The sequence below is a fragment of the Eptatretus burgeri genome, chromosome 10 (genome assembly GCF_056783735.1).
Source record: "Eptatretus burgeri isolate ZD-2024b chromosome 10, Ebu_testis_v1, whole genome shotgun sequence".
Lineage (NCBI taxonomy): Eukaryota > Metazoa > Chordata > Myxini > Myxiniformes > Myxinidae > Eptatretus > Eptatretus burgeri.
Window position 1 is genome coordinate 80,420,003 of NC_140970.1, and position 27,076 is coordinate 80,447,078.

The 27,076-nt window shown below is 43.3% G+C and overlaps 1 protein-coding gene and 1 long non-coding RNA gene across 2 annotated transcripts in view; one reads left to right on the forward strand and one right to left on the reverse strand.

Annotated features, from left to right (window-relative positions):
• LOC147018938 (uncharacterized) overlaps positions 1 to 27,076 on the reverse strand; it is a 193,418-nt gene that overhangs the window by 146,902 nt on the left and 19,440 nt on the right. The window lies entirely within an intron of this gene.
• LOC147018939 (uncharacterized) lies at positions 17,688 to 21,682 on the forward strand. The gene is made up of 2 exons (XR_015062599.1): positions 17,688 to 17,867; positions 21,109 to 21,682. It is a non-coding gene; the product is annotated as an uncharacterized LOC147018939 (long non-coding RNA).

The following is a 27,076-nucleotide window of genomic DNA, read 5'->3' on the forward strand; positions in this document are numbered from 1 at the left end:
GGGCAAGTTGGGTGTGTGACATGGACGAACTGATTAGATTTTAGTGAAGGTCCGAATCCGGATCTGGATACGTGAATTATTTATTTTTAAAAAGTGATGGCAATGTGTAAAAGGATTGTATTGTCATGTTGCGGCGTCGTTCTTACCTTGTTTGGTTGTTTCTTTGGAATTCCATCCTGACATATTTTTTTCATTTTTTTCAAATGTTTTTTTTGTGACTTGTATATCGTATGATTGATATCTCAATTCTGCTTTTTAATATCAATCCTCTGCTAAAAGCACTTCAGCCTGTAAATCTCATTTTTAAATGCCCATGGCAATGCTATATGGCTGTCTCTTCTTTACTTAGAGGCCGTGACTGTCCATTAGAGGTGTTATTGTTTGACATTATTTTTTACATTACTCTTTCCTGGTTCTCTTAACGTTGTTGACATAATAATAAAACTATGAAGAGGTTAAAAGATATATAATAAATTATAGCTATAATAAATGAATTATTTTTTGTAGCTCCTCCGCAAGCCTCAACTTTGTATTTAAATAAAAGAATGTAAAAGTCACACCCAAGCTGTCAATCAAATCTATTTATTTAAAATTTTTCAATCAGTCTCCCAGACAATCATTATGTTTATTTGCTAACAACCTTTCAAATGTATTCCAAAGAGCCAAGCTCGCAATCAGCTGAGATGTGTATGTCAGTTTATTGGCGAGTTACAATACTATCATTTCGGCAATGACAGGTGAAGGACAGAAACGGACCTCAGGCAAAATCAACAAGATACCTCACTGGCAATCCAAGCAATCCCTTTGTTGCACCTATTCATTGAAGGTGGACCAATATTGTAACAATAGGTTTTATCAACTGATAGTTGAGCGATGCTGATCACCACGGGAAGAAAAGTTAAGCTAACGTTTCAAGTGATAGCCCTTCGTCTTTGGATGTTGGAATGTTAAAGCTTGGCTGATGCTTACCAGTACCCTCTGCTATCACAGCTAAACAAACGGCCATATCTAACTAAGCATTAACTGATGAACCAATCTGCTATTCAGTGAAGCATACATCTACATCAGCATGATGTGAACAGCTTCTGATGGAATCTGAGTTTGCAGATAGGGTTGATTAGGTCAGGTTTGAAAAGAGCTTACCATGCTGGTTTTGCAAAAAGTTTTTCTTTTTCTTAAAATAAACTAAATGGAGCATGTTCCATGACACATGGGTAAAGCTTTTTTTTTCAGGGCAAGACTTTATGTCTACATTCACAAAGCAGAGATTCTGAAAATTATCTTCTCAAACTATAACCAATGTGACAAACCCTAACCATAACCCCATGGCCCCAGCATGCCATCGTCACAAATTGATAATTGATGCACAATCTTCCGGCAGAAGGCTGGATGTTTACACTGATCATTAATCATTGACCTTGTATCCTTTGTGTGCATATGCAGGGGATGTTTGAGCTGGAACCTACCCTTAGCCATTATCAAGCCTCTATACCAATATTTACCGAGGCCAAATGAACAACAGACCTCTTGCCCTGTGGCTTGACGGAACCGGCCGAGCTCCAGGTCCCGCTGTCCAGAGCCAAAATAAACGGCTGGTTTGTCTGAGTGGTCTCGTGTCCTGAAAGATAAATGGTCTGGTACCCTCGAACGTTTAAAACCTTCTCCTAGATATAGAAAGAGGTACTACCACCAAAAATAAATTGAACATTTTCACATAAGTGCAAAGGTGCGTGTGTTATGGTTGTATATTTGGGTAAAACATTGAAAAACATTGTGCATTTACCGTCGCCTGTCGGTAATAAACCGCGATGTTCTTCATGAAGAGAATAACTTACTCTGAGAGAGGGAAACGTTGAGATTTTAGAGAATAATTTCCCACCTTCAAGTGGGTTACAGATATGGAGTGTGCCAATGAATGTTAATGAGGCATCTCTCGGGAGTGTAGTTCAATCGGTGTGATAGCTTTAGATATGCTGTATCTTTGTTTTCTGCAATGACTCATGGAGGAGTTTTTACAAGAGCAAGGAGACTATGAAAACACATTGTTGGATAGATTTCGTCCAACAAACAACATATCATTTAAACGTCAACTCCTCTAGCTGTGTCCACGCTATAGCCTATTTGAGCCCACCACCAACATGAACAATTTGATACCGACGTATCGATTATAAGTGTATCGTAGGAGTTTTTACAGCAAATCTTTACAACTTTACAACTCTTGGTTTCAACATTTTAAAGCTTCCTTTATGTAGCCTTGAGGCATAATCTTTGTGCCACATAAAGCTCGTTGGACTGACCCACGATTATTTTACCATTGATAGGTGAGTGAAATAAAACTCTAAATGGTTAAACCTTGCAAGCACTTTTTCTTATTTCTTGTTGGCCTAAATTACAAGTTTCCCCATTTACCTGCATTCCTTTGTCCCCCATTTGCAGTTATCTGTGCAAATGCTTCCTTGTGTTTATCCAATTGTCCATTTTCACCCATACTGCAAGGTAGCAGCTCACTGCAATCTCGTGTGCAAATTTACTCGCTAATCGTTTGTACTCTCACTAATCCCATCTGTCTGTTCTTTATTATGTCTATCTGCACTCTGCCGTTCCTGCTACTTGCTCAGCCTGTTCCTCTACAGTCCATTGTCAATGTAATGTATTAGCATTTATCGCTCTATTGTTCAACTCTTTCATGAGACATTGCATGTTTATAGGGGAGAAAACGCATGAGAAAGTAGCAATTGCTCTGATTTAATGGCCTGTTTTAATGAAATGCAGCTCGCAATGACTTAAGAGTGGAAGGCTTGTGTCACTAGGTAAGTAAAATTGCACTGATTGCATTTGTGGAGACAAACTGCTTACTGATGGCATTCCATTCTTTTTCATCCATATGCAGCACAAGGCTGTGGGGTAGCATCATTGGCTGAGGGCACAACTGTGCTGCTGATGCAATGCCTTCTGCTGGTTATGGCAGGAATTTGGAATTTGTTCATGGTGCCGGCGATAGCTCGTTTTACTCTTCGCAAAGGACACCGTAGGATCTTTGATGTCCACCAACTAATGCTGACAGACGGAACACCCGTTTAATGCCCATCCAAGGGACGGCACACACATTGATGAATTACCCTGCCTGTGAAACACTGGGATGACAGTTTATAGCTGGGTCAGGATTCAAACCGAGGCTATAGACAGCTTCGAGGCGAGTGTGCATATCTGTAGGCCATCCTGTCAGCCCATGGCACCCCCATAGCTAAATTGTTTTACATAAAGAATGTGGTTGCTCACAGAGTGACGAGGAGGGCTCTGTACCTGACTTCTAAAGAGCAGCCTTGTTGCTGTAGGCCTACAATACTTTTGCCCCAATAGATAAGGGTGGCGGATGCATTAGGTATAGTCATTATGTATGCATTATGTGGTGGAGCCACAATTGAGAAAGATATAGTGATGATTGGAAAGAAGAATAAGGAGGAGGGGGAGAGAAAGCAAAGGAGGTATGGAGGTGGTAAGAGTAAAGGCAAGAGAGGGAACCCCACGTATGAAACTAATTATTATTTAGCCTTTGCATTTATATAAAAGTCAATAAGAAAACAAATAAATGAAGTCAGAATTTTTTGTCAAGCTTTATAGCCAGCTTCCTATTTTGTCTTATCCCTCCAAACAAAAACACCCATAACTAAAACGGTACTCGCGCATATCTCCGCCAGGCTGAATGGTTTACGTTTTGTATCCCACTGGTAGGCCGGATATGGATTTGGACCTGAACTAAAATCGAAGAAATTTGTCCTCGTCATATACCCAACCTGTACACGAAGTTATCTGAATCCATTCACCATCTTTTGAAATACATATCGTGTTACATATTGTTTTTGGCCCGATCAATGGTGAAGAATCACTTGAAAATTTCAAAAACCTTCATCTTCATATCCGGATCCAGATCTTCACCAAAATCTCATCAATTCGTCCACATCACGCACGCAACCATGTCCACCAAGTTTCATCCAAACCCATCCACAACTTTTTGAAATAGCTTGCTCACAGACAGACAGACAAACAGACAGATAGGAGTGAAAACATAACCTCCATCCACCGATGGCGGTGAAGGTAATAACGGTCCACATCTTCTCTTTCATATAACTGTGGGCAACTCCATTCCCACCCCCACCACCATCCTCTACCCTCCTACGCGACTCGTTCCAATTGTACCTTAACCCTCCACAATGAGCTTGAGTGTTGGGTTGGAATTCAGTGCAGATTTGAAAAGCCAAACAGAATCTTTACATTTTTTTTTTTAGTCACGTACCAGGGAGAGCAGTGTCCGATATTATCAATCTAGAAGGTAAATATGGAGCTGAAGAAATTCATGGCCTTACATAAAATACTTGGGTAATTATTTGTGAGTTTTCATGATAATTAATTTTGGGTCTGGAGAATCATTTCATGGTAATCGTATTTGGGTCGAGAGAATCATGGGTATGACCTGTGTTTGTGGATTTACAAAACCGAGGGCAGGTTGACATTACGAAAGTCCTAAAAAGGGTCCATATAACTTGGTACGACGCGAGTGAGTTGGGTATGAGACTCTTTCAAGACATAAAGTTTCCATCCTCACTTGGATATTACTTGGAAGGCTATACCATGGTTTCTTTTAAATTTCACTCCACTTACATTTAAATTTGATTAAATTATTATTATTTCAGGTTATTGATATAATGCATGCATCTCAGAATGTGGATAGGGCACAGGTATGTGAGGTCAAATGTCCTCTTCATTGTAATAATTGTGTTCTTCACGTGAGTTTTTTCTTTATAAAAACTTTTGAGGTTTTTGAGTTTCTATCATTTATTTGCATTTGTTACTAGAAGTCTCAGGCAAGGCAGGTTAAGGATACCCGTTCAGTTTAGTGACCTGTTGAGCTCTTTACAGAAATGAATGTATGATGTTGATCTGAATTGGCTTGATATGTGAATTTCGCTTTACCCAAGTAGCCTTCTTTCTCCTTTTACTCTCCCTCCCTTTGATTATTCACAACTTCATTTGTTTTCTGCGATCCTGGTACTGTGAGTTTGCTTTATAGAGCCTTCCTCTTGCTTCGTAGATCAAGAAATCTCATCATCTTTTAGCGACTGTTTCCAGCATCTGTTTATGTTTCGAGTTTAGGGTTGTTTTCTATTTCCTTTCAAAGTTCATGTTGACCTCATCAGCGTGAAATGATAAATCAAGGCACGTATGCCTCGATACACGTGTCCCTTTCCCATCCCTCCTTGGTATCCAAAGTTCTGTTTACTTGCTTTTAACAAATAAATATACTGTCGAAACACATCAGCAATGCATTTTACTGTCTTCGGAAGCAACATGATCAGTTTGTTACAGATTGCACAAAATGACAGTAATCTCTCAGTTATGTTTGGTAGCTGCCTGAGAATATGGTACGAGTTGGTAACTGTTTGCAATTATTCATTCAAAAAAGATACACTCCAGATGTAAATGCTTTATATCTCAAGTGTAATAATGAGGTTGACATTGTCAATCAGTGTACCATGACAGAGACAGTGGATAAGAGTATAGTTGGTCCTTATCTTGACAAAGGAACATCAGATAAAGGATTACCTTACTTTGCTTGTATATCTTTCGCAACAAGTAAAGTGTCTCGACCGATCGACACACGAGTCAAAACTTGTGTCGATCAATCGAGACAGTTCGTAAGGTAATAGTCAGGCAAATAACCTGGCGATTCCAATGCAACGTCAATGGCAGTTTGCATTTTTCATGTTTTTTCCACATGATATAAATGTGTGAAATTGTCACAATAGTTAATACGAGGAAGTATTCAAAATGTTCCACAAAAGAGTTACTCACGAGAGTTCAAGACGTGCTCGAGTATATTTTTATTTTTCAATAAATAAGTATTTTGATTTTGATTTGATGTACCATACTCTTCACAGAGCAAACGTGCAGCCGAGGAAGTTTCTTGATAAGGGTTACACTGGGTGGTTTCCCATTACCTTCCAAGCATTGATTGTACACTTTCTATCTTTTTAAATGCTCAGCGTCAAGCAAGGAATAAGCATGTTCGATTTTTAAACTCTTTGGTACGACCCGACCAGGGTTTGAAACACCGACTTCCCAGACTCAAGGCGCTGTCACACCTTGACGTTTTAGCCAGCGTATGGCAAGGTCTCAAAATGTATGTAAAACGTTGGCGTACGCTGAAATTTTGATGTTTTTTTTAAGTTTTGGTCGTATTCATAACGTGTTGGCCGTATGCATAACATATTAGTAATGGGCACAGAACGTTACGTTGTCTTATAGATAACTTATACCAACGAATGCTAAGCCTGTTGTCGGCGTTCACAACCTATGCCCAACGATAGTTTAACTTAGACATAGCGCGCTGCATGTATCGCCGACAAACTCGTGGCGTAGCCTGTTAAAAACCTGCCGCACGCAGATTTAAATCATAACCGCCTGAGAATTGGAAGTGTCATCATCGCAGTCACACCTTGACGATTTAGCCAGCGTATGACGACCAATGAAAAATGTGTCTAAAACGCTGGCACACGTCGAATACGGTATGGGTAAGTTGTGTATACGTTAAGAGCACGCTGGCATACGTCGTAGTTGTCTGGCATACGTCGTAGTTTTCTGGCATACGTCGTCATACGCCGAGTACGTCGAGAAATTTTCAGCATGTTGAAAATTTCTCGACGTACTCGATGTATGACACACGTTCCGCATACGCTGGCATAAGTTGTAGGCACGCTACGCGATCGTTGACACACGTCGACATATGTTACTTGTACGTTACTCATAAGTCGAAACACGTCAAGGCAATGGTTACCGTCAGTGTTCCAGACTCGCTGTTTTTTTTTTTTTTTGGTTTTTTTAGTTCGGTATGATGGTTATGATTTAAATCGTTGACACACGTCGACATACGTTACCTGTACGTTACTCATAAGTCGAAAAACGTTGAGGTAATGGTTAGCGTCAGTGTTCCAGACTCCCTGTTTTTTGGGGTTTTTTTTTCTTCTTCGGGATGACGGTGATGTTGACACTTCAATTTCTAGTGCAGTTATGATTTAAATCGTTGAGCAGCAGCCTATTAATTATATTATATTATAACCGCACTAGAAATCGAAGTGTCAACATCACCGTCATACCGCAGAAGAAAAAAAAAACAGGGAGTCTGGAACACTGACGCTAACCATTACCTTGACATGTTTCGACTTATGAGTAACTTACAAGTAACGTGTGTCAACGATCGCATAACGTGCCTACAACACGTTACTCATAGGTTAGAAATAAGTTTCGGGTATGCTAAACATTACCTCGACGTGTTTCGACTTATGAGTAACTTACAATAACGTGTGTCGACGTGTGTCAATGATCGCATAACTGCCTACAACTTATGGCCAGCGTAGCGGAACGTGAGTCATACGCTGGCATACGGCGTGAAATTTCAAGCATGTTAAAATTTGAGGACAACCGCAAAGTACAACAATTAAAGCCAGCGTACTACGACATATGGCAGTGCTTTTCAGCGTGCTCTTAATGTATTCGACGTGTGCCAGTGTTTTAGACAAATTTTTCATAAGTCAGCATACGCTAGCTAAATCGTCAAGGTGTGACAGAGCCTTCAGAGCAGACGCTCGAACCATTACGCTACCAAGTCTGGTAAATAAGAACTGAATAGCCTATGCGATTAGTAAGAACATTTATGAATGCATTTTTACACTTGTTTTGCATTTTTGGTGTGTCTTGGACTATTGTGAGTATCTTGTTTTCAGAACACTTGAATGTTACATAATTTAGAGTTTTCAATTTAACCAATCTGATGTCCATCAATTGCGAACTTGTGGGAATGGAATTGGATATAAAGTGGAAAGTGTAGGTGTACAGAAACAGACCCAGCAAGTCAGGATGGGTGGGTGTGAGAGGAGGGGACCCAAAAAGGACAGAGGCAACTCAAAGGATCTCCTAACTTGTCCACCACATAGTGTATGGACTTAATTTGAATACGAGATTTAAAAAATGACATAATCCACCCTAGAATGCTTGGTGCGCATGCATAGAAACTCATAGAAACAGCAGTCATGTGCATGTCTGTGAATAAAGGAGGCATGTTAACATATATTGTGTGCGAGATGAGGATTGCTATTTAAAATGGCTCACAAAGCTTCTAAAAAAATCCAAACAGAGTTGGAAAAGTACCTGAGAGAAAGGGGTGTCTGCACAGTGCTTCTGCACAATGGAAAAGCTGGAGAACTTTGTGAGCATTCATACATCATTTTGAAAGTCCCATATTTCCTGACAAGGAACTTCATTGCAGGAGGCCATTCAGTCCATCAAGCCTGCACTATGGTTGTCTGGGCCCTATCCTTTTTTCATGCTGAGCATCAAGCTAGGAAGCAGCACTTAACATTCTTAAAGTCTTTGTTATGACTCACCCAGGATTCTAACCACCGAATTCCAAGACTCTCGTGGAGTGGATGCTTTCACCATGATGCCACAGAGTCTGAGAGAAAAATAAAAATAACACCCAAATTGGAACTTCAACTTAGGACCCTCAGATTAAAGGTCTGATATCTCTATCAAATGAGCTATCCAAGGTCTTTAAATGCATTCACAAGACTTAAGACACATGTCCAAACAATTGCTTAGCATATAGAAGAGACTTATTCATGTTTTTGTAGAGATTTAGGCAAGTTATCCCTAACTTATCCCTAACTTATCCCCTAACAGCTGATAACAGAGGGGGGGAGGTTGATTTATCAACAATGAAACAGAAGGAAATTGGCAGAGAAAGAGGGGAGAATTTGGCAAGGAACATCCTAAAACTAACATCCAAACATAAAAAGTGAATGAAGGGGCTAAGTGGACTCGATCTTGCAGAGAGAAAGGAAAAGCTGACGAATAGGTTGAATGTGGAAAACTACAACTCAGCTGGAGATGAACGCCAATGAGAAAATGAAATGATCAGGAATAGAACTAGAGGATGCCGATATGGAAACGGATCACCATCTTAAAGTAGTGGAGGGAAGAACATAAATGGATAGACAATCAGAAGAAGAACAAAAAAGTGGAGATGAGTAGTCAGCCTAAACACCGATGAGCCAAAACATTATGACTACCTGCCTAATATGTTGTTGGTCCTTGGTGTGCCGCCAAAACAGTGCCGACCCGCCGAGGCATGGACTCTACAAGACCGCTGAAGGTGTCCTGTGGTATCTGGCACCAAAACATTCGCAGCAGATCCTTCAAGTCCTGTAAGTTGTGAGGTGGAGCCACCGTGGATCGGACTTGTCGGTCCAGCACATCCCACAGATGCTCAATCGGATTGAGATCTGGAGAATTTGGAGGCCAGGACAACACCGTGAACACTTCGTCATGTTCCTCAAATCATTCCAGAACAATGTGTGCAGTGTGGCAGGGTGCATTATCCTGCTGAAAGAGGCCACTGCCATCAGGGAATACCATTTCAATGAAGGGGTGTACCTGGTCTGCAACAATGTTTAGGCAGGTGACACGTGTCAAATTGACGTCCACATGAATGGCCGGACCCAGGGTTTCCCAGCAGAACATTGCCCAGAGCATCACACTCCCTCCACCGGCTTGTCGTCTTCCCACAGTGCATCCTGGAGCCATCACTTCCCCAGGAAAAAGGCACACACGTACACGCCATCTACATGATCTAAAAGAAAACGGGACTCATCGGACTAGGCGACCTTCTTATCTTCCACTGCTCCAAGGTCCAGTACCGACGCTTGCGTGCCCATTGTAGGCGTTTTCGACGGTGGGCAGGGGTCGTCATGGGCACTCTGACCAGTCTGCAGCTACGCAGCGCCATACGCAGCAGGATGCGATGCACTGTGGATTGTGACACATTCCTCCCGTGACCACAATTAAAATTTTCTGTGACTTATGCCACAGTAGACCTGTTGGTTCGGACCAGATGGGATAGCCTTCATTGCCCTCGCACATCGATGAGCCTTGGGCAGCCACCCCCTGTCGCCGGTTTGTGGTTTGTCCCTCCTCGGACCACTATCAGTCAGTATTCTCCACTGCTGACCAGGAGCACCCCATAAGCCTTGCCGTTTCAGAGGTGCTCTGACCCAGTCGTCTGGCCATGACAATGTGGCCCTTGTCAAAGTCACTCAGGTCTTTACTCCTGCCCATTTCTCCTGCATCCAACAGATCAACTTCAAGAACTGACTGTTCACTTGCTGCCTAATACATCCCACCCCTTGACAGGTGCCATTGTAACAAGATAATGTTATTCACTTCACCTGTCAGTGGTCATAATGTTTTGGCTCATCGGTGTATTTGGGGATAGCAATGACATATGGATTGCTGACTAAACGAGTATGACATGGTGGGGCTGAAGAGGGATGAATGGCTGCAAAGGCAGTTGTGGCAAGACTACATAATAGTTGGAAAAAACATGTGAGACCACAAACCTGTTTGTGGTGTGAAAGGAGAAAGCCCTGCAACTCAAAATCCTGCTGAGTCACTCCAATTACTCAAAACTAGGGCCTTGCATTTCAGTGCTCCCCTGGGCATAGGTGCGATATAGCTGTGCCAGCAAACAGAGAAGTGCTACACTCCTTGGCACTGCAGAGGAAAGTGTTGTGTACTATTAAAATCTGAGGACACCCAATAAATGACTTAGCTCTGGAGATGCTATGAGTCCTGAGGCCAGCTTGGATATGTGATTGGCTCAAGGGAAAGCCATGGCAGATTATTAGCCCAAGTACCTCCAAACAATGCACCTCTGCCAGAGGTTGAGTGCAGAAATAAGCTGTAGCGTTAGCTATATTGTCTTTATGTGGAGATATCATGAGTGTGTGGGACTTGAAGGCATTGAACAAGATGGGGATAGGTTCCAGGACACTGCCTTGAGAGACGTCAGCATCCAAGGCTATGGCAGGAAATAGGATGCCATTGAGTGGTATGCATTTTTAAAAGCATGAACATAATCCACCAGACGGTCAAGAAGCAAACCCCGGATGCAATTTCGAAGAAAGTTTAGTTACTAGGGCTGGATGCCAGATGGTGTCAAATACCTGGAGATACCCAATGAGACTGGTCTAACCTCTTACTTGAGATTCAATGCATCTGCCCATTGCTGACTTAGCAGGAGGAGCATATACAGGGTGGAGTGGCCAGGACAGAAGCCAAATTGATGTGATTTTAAACAGTTGGAGAAGATAAACCTTGAGGTCAACTGATATTATAGATTCCATTGTCTTTCTGGTTATAGAGTAAGTAAGAAGGGGGACAGGTCTGGAGTTCAGAAGATCTATCTTTGCATCCTTCTTTCAGATAGGAATGACATAATCTACCTTCCACAATGAGGGATGGTGACCCTCTAAGAAGGATCTGCAGAATGCAGTGAAAGAGGAGCAGTCAGCTGAAATGTACAGATTTTGACAATGAATGCACTGATGCCATTGGGATGATTTGTTGATGTTACTGATGATGAGAAAACATTATGCAGATACTTTCCAAAATTTATAGGTGAGAAGCTCACCTAATCCAGGTCGATAACTGTAAGGGGATGGAGAAATGTAACAGGAAGAGAGAGAATGGGAACCTGAGCCTTTACGGTCAAGACATGATTCAAGCATTCTGTCTTATCATGAGCTGTGTCCATTGTGACCACTTCTTTAATATATATATATATATATATATATATATATATATATATATATATATATATATATATATATATATATATATATATATATATATATATATATATATATATATATATATATATATATATATATATATATATATATATGTGCCTGGTGTTGGCTTAATGGTTAAGGTAGTGGGCTTGGGATCCTAGGGTCCTGAGTTCAAATCCCGCTCAGCTGTTGAATTAACACCAGGTGGGGTTGACTCTGCCTGTCATCCTTCCGAGGTCGGCAAAATGAGTGCCAGCATGCTGGTATACTGTGTCGGAGTGGCGACCCGTCCAGGATTGTTCCCAATAGCCAAGGAGACTGCTTCGGCGGCACCAACGCTCTGCACAGAGTATGGTCCTAATGGATGGATATATATATATATATATATATATATATATATATATATATATATATATATATATATATATATAAAAAATTGTTACGGTTGAGGAAATTCGCAAAGCACCATTCAGGTCCCGTAGGTGAGATATCTCTGTAAGTACATGTGTAGTTAGCCCCAAACCCGTTGTTTAGAGGGAATAAATGTGTTCATTCGGGCTGCGACCCTTTGATATAGTCGTTTTTCTGTTCTATCTTTATTTTGAACCAACCACGTCTCAACCGCCATCACACAACAACTACCAACCGCAACGCCGCTTCACAACAACAACAACGCCAACAGCCACGACCTTTACCTTCACAACTCGCTCCCGCAAACATCGCATCACCGCCATTCCAAACGTCGCCATGGCCATGGACCACCACTTTAAACCCTCCACCACCTTCGCCTCTCCTTCTGCCGCCATTCCCGCACCGCTTGTGGGCACCGAGCGTCAGGCTGTCCTGGCCTCGTGCGGGACGTGCGCGAGCCGCGGGTGCAAAGTGCGGCCTTTCCGAGGAGAATTCGAATCAGGAATGATACACGCCCACTTCTGATCCGTCCAATCAGCAAGCGCGGGGCGGTTTGGCCCTGCCTCCAGGCGCGTCAGTGTGGAATCGGGATATGCAAATTCTCGGATCAGGGGAGACTCACGCCCCTTTTTCCTCCGTCCAATAGGCGAGCGTGGCTCCACCCTCGAGCTCGTTCTGATCCAGAAATTTGCATATGGGTTCCCCTGCCAGACTATAAAGCGCCGAGCGCGGTGCGAATTTAGTCAATTTTGGAGAGCAGAGTGTGGCAGCGGCAGAGTGTGGTCGAGGCAGTCAAGTCGGGTCTGGAGAGGAGCAGTCTGTGGAGCCGTGAGTCAAGTCGGGTCTGGAGAGTGGCAGTCTGTCGGGGTTCGGAGTCTGTCGGGGAGCTGCAGAGAGAGGAAGCCTGGAGCGCGGTCGAGGTGATTGCTGCAGTCGGCTGAGGAGAATTGCGGAGGGGACCGGATAGCTCGGGTCCGAGGCAAGGAAGATGGCGATCGGCGACGAGCTCGCAGTGGAGTCGCTCGTCGCGGGACCCAAGCAAGCCAGCTATCCTCTTTCCCCAGAGCATAAACAATTCCCCCCTTTTTCCCCCCCGCGCTGAGATAGTGCGAAAAGGGGGCCCCGTTCCCACCCCACTCCAAGCAGCACCAACGAAACCCGCGAAGGAGCGCGGAGTCGGGGCACCGCCACGCCGCCACATTTGCGGCTCATCACAAAGACACGGGTAGGATCCACCCGGTCTCGCGGCCCACAGGCCCCGTCTGCCCCCTTGTCTTTGAGGGTGGCCCTTTTCTTTTGCTTTTGAGAAAATGTGTTGTTGGCGCCGTCTTTAAAGTAGAACTGTGTAAGTGTTGCCGTGTGCTCGCGTAGTCGGTTGTAGATCTGCATTGTTGTGTTTCTTTTGTTACATCTGCTTTTGGTGCATAATTGTTGTAATTGTATATGTGTGCTCTCCGTGTGCCGCGGAATAAATGTGCCTCATGTTGAACTGTTTTCCCGTTTCGCTTCGTCTTTTCTTTAATTGAATCTCCATCTTGCTTCATGTAAAGGGTTGATAGTGGGCTTAATACGCCTGATATAATTAATCGGAACCTTTGAGGCCAACGATAACACCACTTGGTTATCCCGATAGTACGGAACGGGTCGCTTAAGTGGCCCGTGTCCGGAGTCGACCTGCGGCGAGGTGCGATCGCCCGGTCTACCCTCCGCGTGGGTACTTAGGTCGAGTTTGGCGAACAACCCTATCCCACGCGGGGGGCCGATTGGCACGATCGTGGTGAGGCCGAAAGGCCCACCCGTGACTAGCTCCCGGCGTTAGTCCGAGAGGGTCACGACAGAATTGTCTGTCGGGTGGGCGACATGCCGCGATTCGAGTTACGTGGCCGTTCGCACGCCGGCGGGTGCGAATTCGCAACAATATATTAGGGTGTTTCATTTTTTCTGAAGTGCAATAATTTTATCAGCACAAGTTTGCCTTTGAACCTTTCCTATAAAAAGTGCTTCATGCAAAATCTTAGCGAAATGGGGCCGTGTTAACAGGTAGCACACTTTTGAATGGTATGTTGACGTTTTTCGCAGCGTCTCGCGTAGCGAACACTGCTCATAGAGAGCTCGGCGTTGTTCATCTTCTTCTTGTTCTTCTTTTTGTGAAGACAAAACCTTAATCTCTTGGCCTCAGCTCTTGTATAGACAAGATCCGGATCTCCTTAAATACTGAGCACATGTACGGTGCCTTTTGTGAGCGTCTATCATGAACTTTTAAATATTGTTACGAATTTGGAATTCAATTGCACACAACATACAGGTTCCCTTAGTCAGCTATGTCGATAATTGCATATCGATGTCGATAGCAATACCGATATGTCGATAGCAGATACCGTTCTTCGGCTGCTGGACACGTATCAGATTGCTGACAAGATCATCGGTCTCTCATTTGATACGACTGCGTCCAACAGTGGCATGATTAGCGGAGCCTGCACCATAATTGAACAGTCCCTTGGAAGACCTCTTCTTTGGGTGGCATGACGACATCACATTCACGAGGTGGTACTGAAGAACACCTATGAACTCCTCTTCGGCTCTCCCCCAGGTCCCGACATTCCCCTCTTCAAACGATTCCGAGGAAAATGGGACGTCTTGGACAAGACATCTGCCGGTACCCTCAGCGACGAACAACCCCTGGATGAGTGGAGCGAATTACAAAGGCTGAAGATGATAGACTTTCTCAGGAGAGTCATCCATGATGCAGCCCACCCAAAAGAGGACTATCTCGAACTCCTTCAGCTCTTTCTTCTCGACCTAGGAGGATGGAGCGGAGATCTGCCTCGATTTAGGGCCCCTGGAGTCTACCATCAGGCGAGATGGATGGCAAAGGCTATTTATATCCTGAAGATTGCCCTGTTTTTGCAACAACTGGAGCTGACGAGTTCGGAAAAATGCGGAGTCCGACGACTGGCCCGTTTCGTCAGTCTCATTTACGTCAGATTCTGGCATGAGGCAGCTGTCCCAAACTGTGCACCGAAGAATGACCTGGAGTTCTTGGCGATTCTCCAGGTGTTTGTGGATAGAGAAGTCGGGTCAACGGCAGAGAAGGCCCTCCAAAGGCACCTCTGGTACCTCTCAGAGCAAGGAGTGGCCCTAGCCTTCTTCGACGAACGAGTGTCTCGCGATGACCGGGCGGCCATGGTCAAGAACCTAAGCCATCCAGCAACCTCGAAAGCACTCAAGAGACTTGAAAAGAAGAACTTCACTCTCCCTGACGGTCTTTCCAAATTGGTAACAGGGCGAACACAAGAGGCCATTGGGATCTTTGCTGGGAGGATGGTCACTACCCATAACGTGGAAGATGTTTTGCAAGATCCACGAACTCGAGCCACCGTCCGAGGCCTGCAGGTCACCAATGATGCAGCAGAGAGAGGAGTGGCACTGATACAAAAACTCCAAGCCCGAACCAAAGACGAGCAGCAGAAGCAGTTCCTCCTCAAAGTTGTTCATCATGACCGCAAGACCGTCAAGAGAACAAAGGCTGGAGTGATTGCTAAGTTCCCTCCTGCTCCTTGAGCCCAACGATTTGATTGCCCTGCTCTACTTGCATAATTGTTCTACATTTCTTTTTCATAAATTTTTTTGTTAATTTTCAGTTCAATAAACGTTCGTTGCAATTTTTTGTCTTCGCCTCCATTTGATTTTTTTAGAAGTTTCACTTGAAATGTGGAATCTTGTCCAACTGTGGGACCAGTAAATATTGATGAATCAAACCAAATATTTGCCTAAAATATTTATGGGTCATAAGAAACAAGGGGACACCCCTTCTGACAATTTTCAACAAATTTCATTTTTTTACCACCATGAGTGAAACACCCTAATATATATATATATATATATATATATATATATATATATATATATATATATATATATATATATATATATATATATATATATACGTATACGAGGTGTGTTCAAAAAGTATCCAACCTTAATTGTTCGTGTGTAAACAAATGAAGCTAGAGATGCGTGGTTTGGTGCACGTATGTAGGCGATCCTAATTCGTATGTGTGAATATTTTCCCGCCTGCAGAAGCTGTCAGTCGCCGACAGACCGCCGATGAGTGAGGAAGTGTAAGTGAGCGCCGTCGGATTTTCGTTTTTGACAAAATGGCGGAAAAACTTGAACAACGCTACTGCATCAAATTTTGTGTAAAGCTTGGTGATTCCCAAGTGGAAACGATCCGCAAGATTCAACAGGCCTTCGGGAACGAAGCAATGGGTACCACACAGATAAAAGAGTGGTACAACCGCTTCAAAGATGGTCGCACATCAGTGGAAAGTGAAGCACGTTCTGGTAGGCCCTCAACATCCAAGCTGTGAGATCATCATTGACCAAGTGAGGACCCTGCTGATGCAGGATCGTCGAATCACGATCAGAGAACTTGCAGACGAGGTGGGTGTCAGCATTGGATCCGTTCATTCCATTGTGACTGAGGATTTGGGCTGAAGGAGAATCTCAGCGAAGTTCGTGCCAAAGCTGCTAATGATCGAGCAGAAGCAACTCCGTTTGGAGATCGCACAGGACATGCTGGAGACTGTGAACAGTGATCCCAACTTCTTCAACACATTGATCACTGGCGATGAGACCTGGGTTTATGGGTACGACCCAGAAACCAAGTTCCAGTCATCACAATGGAAGCATCCAACATCCCCGAGGCCAAAAAAAGCAAGGAAGGTCCGCAGCAATGTCAGTCATGCTGACCGTCTTCTTTGACTCCAGTGGCGTGGTTCATCACGAGTACGCACCACACGGCACAACCATCAGCAAAGAGTACTACCAAGAGGTACTGCGTCGCCTTCGTGATGCTGTGCGACGCAAACGGCCGGACCTGTGGGCAGCGGTCAATTGGCAGCTCCATCATGATAACGCACCCGCCTATTCTTCACATTTGATACAAAGTTTCCTGGCCAAACACAACACACCTGTGCTTCGTCAGACTCCTTACTCTCCCGACATGGCTCCGTGTGACTTCTGGCTTTTCCCCAAGCTGAAAATGCCCCTGAAAGGGACCAGATTTCAGTCCAGAGAAGACATCATGCGGAATTTGACGGACCAGCTGCGCACCATCCCAAAAGAGGCATTCCAGCGCTGCTTCCGACAGTGGCAGAACCGTTGGGAGAAGTGTGTGGCAGCCCAAGGGGACTACTTTGAAGGAGATTAGTGTAAGTTTGTTGTATCTGGATACGAGTATTTTTTATGAACAAAGGTCGGATACTTTTTGAACACACCTTGTATATATCTGTTCTTGATATTTGCTTTGAATTTGTGAGGGAATCATTGTTCTGCATGAGAACTAGAGAAAAGGATTAAATGTGTGAGTCTCACATTGAATGAGTGAGAGTTGCAGTTGTTGTTGTCTTGTACCTCCTCAGACATATCTCCTCCTTATGCATCATAGGGGAGGAGGAAGAAACGCCATCCCTCTGACATCTCTTGGGTGGGAGAGAATCCTCCAGCATTCCTGTCCCTGATTGGCAGTGAGCAAGATGGTTCATGACAGACAATGATGCTTGGCAACATCGGCGCTATCTGTTGGCTGACAGTTTTTCCACTTGCGAGGCCATCACACCATTGGCCAGGGCCCAGCAAGAGCTGATGTCAATGCTAATGGGAAAAGAGGGGGCCAGCCAAGAAAGGTAGCAATCTAGGCCATTCTCTCATCTCACCTGTGGGATGCTGGCAGCCTCTCTTGTTTCTTCTGCAGCCTACCTGTGCCTGCTTGTGGTACTGTAGATTACATTCCTGCCTGTCTGCAGTGCACTGCACTGCATTCACCTGCCTCCCTGTTATTTTCATACGTGCTCGCTTCTGTGTGTATGATTGCAAGTGTGTATTTGGTGCTTTTGGGGGGTTATTTTATTTGTTCTGTATAAATAATCGTGTTTATTGTGTCATGTCTTTTCATCCAGAATTCCATATTCATTCTGTCCCATGCCTTCATGAAATATTTATATTTCTTCAGCCACATGTGCATGTCTGTTCCCGGCATCTTTCCTGTATCAACAATTTGGTTAATTGGAAACCCCTGGAGGGATATTTACACTGCGTACGTGAAGTAAAAAGCAGAGTAAAGAAATTGGTTCATGTCTGTCCATCTGTATGCAAACATCAGTTTCGGAACGAGGAACCACGTATTGTTCCGGATCTGGAAACCATAACCATTTAACATACAGATGTCCCAAAAGTCAGTTATGTCGTCAAGTATGTGTGTAGTCAGATTCCTTTCCTTTTCTCTAGTGGGAGAATCAAAGGCGTGCGTTGCGATTTCTTTTTAGTTAGGTTATTAAATCTTTACATCCAACGAACCCTCCAACAAATAACCAACAACCATTCCAATCCCCATCACGATCCACTACCCACCCGCTGTCTACAAGTACTCTGACTTGCCAAGGCAGGGTCTTGCAGCCGGTCCTTGCCGCTTCCACCAACGTTCCTTCTACAAACGTTGTAACTCTTGCACGACGGCCTATCCAACATTGATACTGTTACTCGTCAAGTATGAACCCGCGTGGAAGACTGGCTGGGGTTTCCCGGCAGGGGCCATTGCAGGTTTGATACTGTTACTCGTCAAGTGTGGGCCCACGTGGAGGAGTGGCTAGGGTTTCCCGGCAGGGGCCAAGGCCCCGCCCCGGAAATGTGGGCCGTAGGACCTGTCCAATCAGAGGCAGACAGCGAGGTGTGTTCACCAAGGCCGAACCGGAGTTGGTAGTTGGAACTCTACCGCAGTCGGTAGAGTAACTCGGTTCGAGCAAGACGTGCCGAGGGTGTGGTTTCTCCGGTAGTCGAAATTGCGTAGTTAATTAGGTAAATTGGTTATAGACAAATAGACCCTATGCTACACGGTTGAGGTATTGGCGTCCACGGTCGGTTGGACGACCCGCCGGCTCGCGGAGTTATCCGTGCGATAGCCAGAATTCCGGGGAGTTTGGTGGGAGACGACGCAAGCTTTCCCCACCTTGTGGTCATTCTCGGCACCGACCCCCGGCCCACAACAGTATTTAAATTGAATGTTGTATATTTTGAACATAAATTGGAACATGAATCGGAAAACAAACCTGCCATTTTACAGTATTTTGTCTCTGAATTTGTCCCGATCGAACATGCGCAGAGAGGAGTGAGATAATTTGGGTTTTTTTTTTTTTTACTCCATCTGCCTGCCTGGCAGTAAAACAACATTGAAAATCATTCCAAACAGTTGACATGTTTTTAAGGATGTTATAAAGGGCACATTCAACAGACATGAGTAACTAATATGACATGGTAGATAGGATAGTGCAATCGACACTTTGTCAATGGCGGGAAAATGGTGGTAAATTCCGGAATTTATTTATTTTTATGACTTTTACAATCTTTATTTTATTTCAATTGACATATATACTTGAACACAAATCACTTTCTTTGCACTTTCAAAACCCTTCCATTTAGCAGTACTTGGACATGTTAAATAAGATGGTGTACAAGAGTGATCTATAAGGCTTCTTCAATAGCACGAAACTTCTGAATTTTTTTTAGCGATCTTCAAAATCAATATTTTACTTAAATTGAAGTACATACCTGAACACTGCATGGGATAAAGTGTTCTCTGACCTCTTCGGCAATTGGGGCAATATTCCTTTGTTTGGTTAGTCATGCATATTAGAATATGTGAGACTTGAGGCTTGTTGCAACTACCGCTCAGGCGATGCACCGTCCAAATCAAGCTGGCTATCTATGGGATATTAATTTACAGCGGTTTCCACCTGATTGCTTATGGTTGTGGGTGGCGGTCGTACACATGATAATACATAACTTCAGGAATGTAATGCTATTTTCTAAAAGTAGCGTGGAAGAATGATGTGAGATATTGAAGAACGGAGTCAACAAATTGGCTCAATGCAATAGTGTGTGTCAATAATGTTGTTGCAGTTTTGGAAGACCCTGGGGAGTTACATGCAACACATAAAAGGAACCCTGGAGTTTAGAATTTTTGGTAGTATTTTGTTTTGTTGGATTACTTCTCCCCTAATATCAGTGGGCAGGGAAATGTGTTGTGTTTGTGTCTCAGATTAGAACTCCCCTTTTGCAACTCTATCTTTTTATCTCTCTCCCCATCTCACTTAATCTCTCCCTCCTTCTCCAAACGTCTTTACAGTGCATCCATACACACAAAAAACATGCTTTACAAAATCAACATTACACCTACAAAACACGCGTTACCAATCACCTGCATCAAAGCGCTTGGGTGCCATTCGGTACTGCGCGGCACTTCCATCAAAGCGCTCGGGTGCCATTCAGTCCTGCGTGGCACTTGCATCAAAGTGCATGGGGTTCTGCTTGGTCCTGTGCTATGCCTGCACTAACAAACCAATGAGCACAGCCTGACAACAGCAGCACTCCAATTAGAAGGTAGTACCCGTCAGTAACAAGCAGTGCTCGGTCCCCACACCACGCCCCTCGAAGGGCTTTATAAGTCCAGGCAGCCAAGGACTCAGTCATGTGCATCCAGGGAATAATGAGAGCCAGACAGAGTCTTGGAGGAACAAGCTGGTGAATGCGAGCCTGTGTGTAGACTGGCTCTGCTGGGAGCAATCCAGCTAGCCACGGAGCGAGTGCAGACGAGCGACAGAGCTCTTTCCCTGGACGTACCGGCGAACACACATTGACGTACATGATCTTCGCTTTCTGTCCCTATTTTTAATAGTTCACTTGGAAAACACAAGAGCAATCAATGGTTTCACCCTCGACCCATTCAAAACTGGGTTATTGATTCACATTCATGATTTCCTCTATCACATTACGTCAATACGAAGCATTCACCTGCATCTCTCCCCACATGGCGCATCACACCATCTCCTTCTCTTCTCTTTCCCTCCCCTTCCCTTTTCACGTTGGGACTAACCTAAGCCCACAGGCTTATGTCAGGTGAGCGAGTGGTCGCCAATAAGCCCCTCCTTATTTATCTCTCTGTCTATCACTCTTGTACCAGGTCTCTTCGGAGAATCCTTGGCTATCGCTGGTCAGACTTTGTGTCCAACGAGCGGTTGCTGAGAGAGACTCAAACGAGATTTGTTACCTGCATAGTCCGTGAGCATCAGCTCCGGCTGTATGGACATGTGGCTCATTTTTTGGACACTGATCGTGCTCACCAGATTCTCTTCGCGAGGAAGCCTCATGAGTGGAGGAGGCCAATGGGCCAACTACATGCCTCGTGATTGCAGCACGTTGATCAGCATCTCAAGGAGATGGGGATGGGCCAGGTATCTGCCTGAGGGATGGCCAGACGGAGGCTCCTGGAGTACAAGCGGAAAGTGGCCACAGCGATGCACTGCTCCGGCACATGCTCCCATACCTGACCTGACCTATCACTCTTAGTTGTCTAATTTCCTAGAGTGAATGAGGTGCCTATGTCTATAGTTTCATGATAAGGTGACTAACTGTCTAAGGGGCTTACATGTTTAAGGGTAAGATGTTCTTTTGTAACACTGTCTTGCTTGTATGTATGTGCTTATTTGTGGGGTTTACGTGCTTATTTGTTAACATGACCATTCGTTTCCAACCTGCCCGATTGTCTCTTTCTCCATTGGTTAAACACTAGTGTAGAAATAGTGTATGGGAGTTTTCCCCTGCAGTTTCACTGCAGTCATAGACTAGCCGACATCCCACTTACAGTTTCGCTCGGCCATTCTTGATTTATGGAGTGGGGCGGTGAGAGCATGGTTCTCTATCTGGGAGGATCAATTTGCTGTAAAGGTAACGTGAGAATTGGACATGAGGACCCTACCGAAGTTAATCATCTCAGATGGCGTCCATGATTGCTTAGCAACCTGTCATGCCAAAGAATTATCTGCGGCTTGTCGGCTTCAGGGTCAAAGGTCTGGAAGCAGGTCCGAGTGCCCCTCAGGATTCAGCCGGAAAATCCGTAACAATATCAAGCACAGCTGCATGGATATCAGGCTTGAAGAAAAAGCATTTACTCATATGTACAAAAAATGGGATAGAAAGGAATGAAGTCTCACAGTCTTGCATGACTTGCCATGTTAGTCTCTACCCACCCCATCTTTTCAGCTATTTCAGGTTCATACAGCCAAGCCTTTACTTCTTGTTTCTTATAATCTTTCTACATGGACCTGCATTACTTGGGATAGCAATCAGTGCAATTTACTTCAAAATCCAGAAAATCAACCACCTATACTTTGAGATTGAGTAAGTTAAAACTTAAAGTATACAACTGGAGATGGAAGAAGCAACAGTAATACTTTATAGATGGAATAAACTACAACAAACACCTTGATATGCAGTAAGAGCTAACACCTCAAGATAGAGTAAGCAAAAACACACTGAGATGAAATCAGTAAGAGACGTTGACAAAGAGTAAGCAACAGCTGACACTTTAAAGATGGAGTCAGCTATGCCATATAGCTTGAGATAGCGTAAGCAACAGCATTGTAATTTGTTCAATTTTGCTCCATAAAAAAAAAAAACTTTATGGCAAAAAAGACTCAAGTCCTACATGGTAACTACATTTTTTAAGGTGACCCAACATCAATCAGGGCAATCTTTTTACTACGTATGCAAATGGAGTGACTTTTTTCCCCATCCCAACTTCTATGTGCCATTCTCCTTGCATTCCCTCCCTGTACTCCAATATCCTCCTCGATGTGCTTCAATTTTCTCCCAAATCCTCCTCGATGTGCTTCAATTTTCTCCCAAATCCTCCTACACTGGACTCCACTACATTCTCCCTCTTCTGTAGAATCCTGCTCTCTCCTCCTTTTCACAATTTTAATTTTCTTAGTTTTGCCTCTCCACTCATCTGCTGTGGTGGATACATAATAAAAATTGATGGCACCTCATCTATCACGTGGAAACACATCCAATCTTTTTTATCATTAAAAAAGTAATTTGTACACAGTCTTCTCTGCGCAATATTGTGGAAACTCTGAAGTGCGTACAAAAGAGCACTGATGGGAGACTATTTCCTCAACCACAAGTAAAACATTTTGCCAGAGCAAGGCAGAAGGGCCACTGGAGGTACATTTTATACACTTGTATCAGCTATTTCTGTTGGAAAAGCTCCTGCTTAAACTGGAACTGCTGTAGAAACCACCTGGGATGGTTGGACTAATCATGTCCAACATCTTGCATTCACAAACAAATGCAGCTGAGAATACGAATACATTGTGTAGAGAAGGCAAGTATGCATGTGTGCATGCATTTAACTTAAAAATAACATCATTTCACTAAAACATGAAGTTATTATTGATGCAATGAAGTTGAATACATACAGCAACTCCTATATTTTCTGCCATAATGGACAAAGTGGCCTTTTGAGGCAGGTACTTCAAGTCAAACCCATCATCGTACAAGGCCAAAGTTACGGTCCTGCTTCACTGTTCTCAAAAGCCTTTTCATGCGAAGAAAGGAGTCTTTGAGGAGAAGCCATCATATACACTGATTTTCACCTTTGCTGGCAAGGGTGGAATTTATTCTTCTTTGTACCTGCAATGGTTTATTCACACGTGGAAGAATCTTCAGAAAATTTAATTCATATCCAGACAGAACTTTATATTTAATAATAAATCTCAAAAATTAGCTCCTTTAAAACTTTCCATTCATCAATACAGTAGTATTACTTTCCATTCATCAATACAGTAGTATTGATGAATGTGGGGTTTGAAAAGAGCCGAGGAGAATGATGCCAGCCAGTTCAAGCCACAGCTGGTGGCACTGTATGAAGGACAAACGATCCAGAAGAAAACAAGAATGTTGAGAGTTTCAACACTTATGAGGGCTGTATAAGCAATACAAACCTGCTTGTCTCTTTCTTCACCTGTGGGGTTAAACATGATCCTGGCTTTCTGGACTAAAAATCTGGCCATTAGAGTTCTCCAGAGGCATGCATTCCAGGCTCCTGAATCAAACCGTAATTTCCCTGCATTTTAGAATACGGTGGGAATCAGTCATAGTCTGTCCAACATTTCCCGAAAATACCTCAAACGTACAGAAATGTATTAATTTTAATGCCATGTGAATACGCTCTTGTGGCATGTGTACAACTCCCATAAATCTTTGGTTCAACTAAGTTTACATTTTATTGTGGCCTGGACTTTCCATGTGACTATTTTTTCTGAAACTATAATGATTAAGGTATAAAGTTAGTTTTGGGTTGGAAGGATAGCTTAAAGGTATGCACACTCAGTCTTAGCTGTTTATCATGGGTTCGAATTTTGACCCAGTTATAAAATGTTGCCAAGGTGTTTCGCATGGAGGGCGCGACATCGATGTGTGTGCCGTTCATCGGAAGGATGTTTAACACAGAGGACCATCTGCCAGCACTGAGCATTGATGGACGTTAAAGATCTGAAGGGGTCTTTCACAGAGGAGGAGGTGAGTTACTGCCAACACCCCCAACTAATCAAAATTCCTTCCCTGAATGACTGCTAGGAAGGAAACGGCAAACCACCCAGTATAACGGCATAAGCATTACCAAGAGATCGTCTCAGCAGTACCAATGTTCTTTAAAGAGCATGTTACATCGATGATGATGATGACAGCTTAAGAGTAAATGGCTGAAGTTGAACTTGAGTTGTGGAAAAATGGAGGTGATATCGAAATGTTGAGGAAATAATGGAAATTTCACTTGAGCTCAGGTTTTTAAATTCAGTTGGAAGTGAAAAGAATATTGGAGTACACAGCCAACACTAAAGGTGTCTTTTACGTACATGGTTTGAGAGAGCTCTAATGTGCCTTCATGTTAAAGTATGGCTTGGAGCTCAGATGCTTCTGTAGAAACAGTGATACGATTCAGTATCTACAAAAAAACGACACACATCATCCCCCATGGCCAGTATGAGAATGCAGCGCCCTCATCTGATACCCAAGGGGAACAGTCTCATTCACAACTAGGGTGCTGCTTACTGCTATCAAAGCACAGAAGCATAGTTTACACTCATATCCCAACCTATAGAACAACGACTATACAAATCAAGTGTGGGAGCAAGGCAGCATTGAAGCTTAGTTCTCCACCAATAAAATCCATCAAAATATGCCGAAACTTGACAAAACGTCATGCCAGATAAAACCTACTTTTACAGCTTGGATACAAGTGTGAAGTGAGACAAAGGAATTTGAGAGGGTATCATGGAGGATTGGAGTGGGAAGGTTTCGTCAGTGCATGCAGGAATTTTTTTTGGGATGAAACGAAAGGATTAGACAGAAGCAATGGATTCTTAATTATATTTTAAACAAAGGTCAAAAATGAAAGGCTTTATATAGCAATGAATGTAAAATAAATGCAGAAAGTTACACTTGATTTCCAAAGAGGAAAAAGTGTACTTATGGATATGAGGCATACACATAAAGAAGCAAGTAATGCCCTGGCCTGTTTGGTAGTTCAATCTTTATACAGAACTATACTTGTTTTAAGATCCTAGGTTCAAATGCCACCTGCTGTGTTGATTTGTCCATTATCTCCTCGTTTAATAATACTAATAATACCATTCCTTTCATGCTTTAAAGCTTTTTGGGCTGCCAAGGAAGTTTCATTGACAAGGAGTACAGTCCTGGAGGGTCACCACTCTGACACAGGTCACCCCAAATGGTTATTACCCCAGTACATTGGTACTCATTTCACCAACCTCAGAGGGATGAAAGACTGAGTCAACCGCACATGGTGTTAAGTCAACAGTCAATGGGGTCTCAAACTCAGGACCCTGAGGTCCCAAACCAGCAACCTTAATTGCTAAGCCAATTCTCCTAGTTTATTTGTAATTAATGTAAAAATAAATTAAGTGTTATCTCTCCATGTGCCTGTCTTGCAATCAATGTATGTACAAGTCTGAGAAAACTGGAAAAGAAAATCGAATAGAAGACAAATTTTGCAAAAAATTGTAATAATCATATATTTGCTATTCCATTATAGAACAAATCAAGGAATAGGAGAGGAAATATTCTTTAGCAAATGAGAAGGGTTTGAAAGGATCAAGAATATTATGATGATGTTTGAATTACACTATATGAAGAAGTAGAAGCTAATGGCAAGTCCAAAGAAGGTTTTGTTGAGATATTTTATGATTTATAACTAAAGCAGTTTATAAATTGACTTTTGTTCTTCTCCTTCTCCCGTAAAAAGTATCACTGTCAGGGGGTGCAGCCGTGCTGCTCCCTTGGGGGTGAGGGTAGAGCTTTTTGGAAGTTTCCCAGGAGGGTGTGGTGACAACTCACCTACTCTTCATTGAAACACACGATAGGATCTTTGATCTCTCTCTGGTGTTCTGTCTGAAGGAAGGTTCAGTGCTGCTTAATCCTTTGAGGACCACAAGCATCAAAGCGTTAAGCAGTCTCACAGCAAGAATTGCGCTTTGTGGTTTTGCCTTTGCATTCCCAGCGGAAGTCAGTGCAGAAATTTGGGAGTTTGGTCTGGATGATGGTGATAACTTGCTTGCTCTACGCGAAAGACATCGTGGGATCCGTAATGTCCACTAATGCCAGAAGACGGGTCAACCGGCCTGACATCCATCCGAAGAACGATGCAATTTGTGATATTATGCACTGCCTGCGTTTGTTATGCAATCCTGCATTTTATAGTCGGGTCGAGAATCAAACCCAAACAAGACAGCTCAAAGGTAAGTCTACAATACTCTGCACAATACTCTCAGGATTATGAAACAGATTACATGTACAAAGTCTTGTCTGTACAGTATTTGTGTAAAGATAGTTACTTACCAAAAAAAGTTTTGTTGAGAAGCTTAAAACTACAAATGAGAAAGGAAAACTACTTCACTTCATAAAAAAGTTTTGGGAAGAATGAAATGAAAGCAAAATAAACGAGGTTTGACATTGCTTTGTCAGGGCAATATTCCAAAGGGAAAAGGCCAGACACTTAAAGAGCAAATTGTGCATAAGTTGCAAAGCAATTGTTTACCAGTAAAAGGAAACTTCTCAGGAGTATAGCA